Source organism: Lathyrus oleraceus, chromosome 3 (genome assembly GCF_024323335.1).
Source record: "Lathyrus oleraceus cultivar Zhongwan6 chromosome 3, CAAS_Psat_ZW6_1.0, whole genome shotgun sequence".
NCBI classification, from domain to species: domain Eukaryota; kingdom Viridiplantae; phylum Streptophyta; class Magnoliopsida; order Fabales; family Fabaceae; genus Lathyrus; species Lathyrus oleraceus.
In genome coordinates, this window is record NC_066581.1 from 132,122,809 (window position 1) to 132,126,123 (window position 3,315).

Here is a 3,315-nt window from a genome sequence, read left to right on the forward strand (position 1 = left end):
ACGAACCAATGGAAAATCCACCACTAAACATTTAAAAAACCAACCACTAATACATCAAAGAGAAATCTCCCACAAACCCCATATCATAACCTTTTTTTTTATTAATTTATTATTATTAATATTATTATTATTATTAATTAATTAATTTAAAAGAGATAAAAAATAGGACAAATAATTTTCTTCTTCTTATTATTCATCTAAAAATATTTATAAATGAACTTTATGGTTCTTATTTATTCCTCCTCATTTTCTTTATTTTAAATTATTTATTTTGTTGCAATTTTGTTATGTTAATTTTTTTGTATTGTTATTGTAATTGCATGCAATATCTAAATTAGAGTGATATCTAAAAATATTCATAGATGACCTTTATGGTTCTTCTTTCTTCCTAGTCACTTTATCTATTTTAAACTATTTCTTTTGTTGCAATATTGTTGCATTGATTTTTCTTACATTATTATTGCAATTGCAAGTAATAAAAAATTAATTAATTAATTAATTAATTTGAATTGTTTAAGCTAACCAATGAAAAATCCACCACTAACTATTTAAAAAATCAATCAGTAATACATCAAAGAGAAATCTCCCATTAATCATGTATCATGAATTTTTTCTATTAATTCACTCATTAATTAATTTATTATTATTATTATTACTATTATTATTATTATTATTATTAATTAATTAAATAAAAGAAATAAAAAAAATTAGGATAAATAATTTTCTTATTATTATTACTATTTAGTTCTCTCTGTATAATTCATTAATTACAATAAATTACAATGGTTCATAAAACTTTCATTTATAATTTATCTAAATTACACCTTCTTTTTTTATATATAATAATTTGGAAGTTCATTCTTTATTTAGAAAGACGACGAGTCAGAAGAAATCAGTGAGATATGTGGTGTTAATTACTATTTTTCTAATTTTATTGTGGTTTTGTAATTTATATCATTGACCTTTACACATTTTTTTTATCTTCTATCACATATGAAACTTCCCAACTCTATTTATTTTCTATTTCAATTATTAATTTGATGTCCTGATCTATTATTTTAGTTATATTATAAATTAAATATGCAATCAACATAAAAATTATTTATATTAATATTTTTTAAATTATATTATTTATTATTAATATATAAATAAAACATAACCGTGCAACACACGTCTCGTTTTAAACTAGAACGTTATAGGATATGACACATACATTCACCTAAAACTATACTTATATTTAGTATCTGATTTATTTCAAATAAAATTATCACCTATTATCTTATATTCAATTGAAAAATTCAAATTCAAATTAAATTATAGTGACGACCAAAAGAGAAAAAGTCAATAATCATGAATTATTAATTGATTTTTGACTCACATTTATAATTTCTATTAATAAAAATATGATTAATTTTACCTCTATTGTACATGTACCGCTATTGAATGAATTAACCGAGGAAACAATTAGAAATTAAAAGACTTAAAAGAACGAAAGAACGAAAATGTATATTGAGTTTTAGGTTGAGATATACTTAAAAAAAAAATTATAATTTTATAATTGATCAAGAACTTACTTTAAAAATTAGAGAAAAAAACTTTAAATTATTAACTTATGAAACCTAATCTCTACATGAATTATAAATTGTTATTTTATCCCTACTTGTACTTTATTTTCTTCTTCTTTTTAAACAATTCGTTTCTCAAAATCTATTTAAATCTATATAAATTATTAAATGGTTTAAATACACCGTTAATTTATGTAAATATGATAATGAAAAATATGTTTAATTGTAATTTTGATCCTCTAATTTCAATTTTTTTAGTTTCGATACTTCTATTTTAAAATTTAGAATTTTGGTCTTTTTATTTTAATTTTTTTTAAATTTTTGATCCTCCTATTTTAAAATTTGAAATTTTGGTCATTCTATTTTTATTTTATTTTTTATTTTTGATCCTCTTTTATAAGTTTTGTTTTGGATTTTAGTCACCTTTTTTAATTTAAAATTAATTTTTAGGGGGACAAAAAAAAAACAAATTAAAAATAGGGGGATTAAGACTAAAAAATAATAAAAATAGGGAGACCAAAATTTTAAAATTTTAAATACGGGGGCCGAAAGTTAAAATAAAAATAAAAATGGAGGATCAAAATTTCAATTAAACCTAAAAAATATGTTATACTATAATAAGACTTTTTTTATTAGCATACTACAATAAAACATTATATAAAATGACGTTATTGTTAGAGACTTGCGATTTTCTATGTTTTAAAGGAAAAATAAATCACATTAGTTGAAAAAATTCATAAACACTTTGTACAAATTGTTGTTGGGCTGAGCTAGTATGATACTATTTGTCCTAAGAATGGCATATTGGGCCAACGTGTCTTATATCTTCCTCTTCTTTGCTTCTATTGTTCTCCCAAACCATGTTAACAATGTTTTCACAATTCATACAAAACTTCACATTCCGAATCTCCATAATTTTTGCAACCATTAATGCATTGATAATTGCTTGGAACTCAGTTGCAAGGGGATTATTGTAGCCGTTTTGGTTCCAATTCATTTATGCAATAATTTCGCCATTTTCTTATTGCATGATAGCTCCTAGATGCCAAACTCCCTCAATCGCCACTTTGGCATCAAGTTTGATGAATATCATTTTATTAATCATGGTGATCTCTGATTGATGTATCGTCTAAGTAAGATCGGAGATGATAGTCTCAGTGTTGGTGTGCTTAGAGTCTCTCTCATCTTGAAACAAAGGTAAATCTTCCTTGCTATACTTGTTTGAGCTTGTACGCTTTCTTTTCTGAGTCATCGCTTGATGCATGTTGATTCAAATATTATTTTCACCTTCCATTTATTTATTGTAAGGATTATGGTGTTTACCTCGCTCCTTACTATCCAGATCGAAGGTGTTAGTCTCAGTGTTGGTGTGTTTTGCTTTTTCCTCGTCTTTAAACCAATTAAAAGCTTCATTTCCTTTCTGATGAACCGGTTGCCGCATGTTCTCATCTTCATTGTGATTATCGTTACCACGCTCCTTACTAAAACCTTCCATATGATTTTTCAAGGATTATGGAGCTTACTTCACTCTATCCTATCTTGGTCGAAGGTGTTAGTCTCAAAGTTGATGTGCTTAGGTTCTCTATCATCTTTAAACCCATTAGAAGCTTCCTTCCTTTTTTTGCTTAATCATTTGCTGCATGTCGAATCTAAGGTTATTCTCCTTTACTATGTGTTTTTTATAGTAATTTTGATGATTATCACACTCCTTGCTAATGTCATATAGTTCTTTCTATCCATTTCCTTTAAA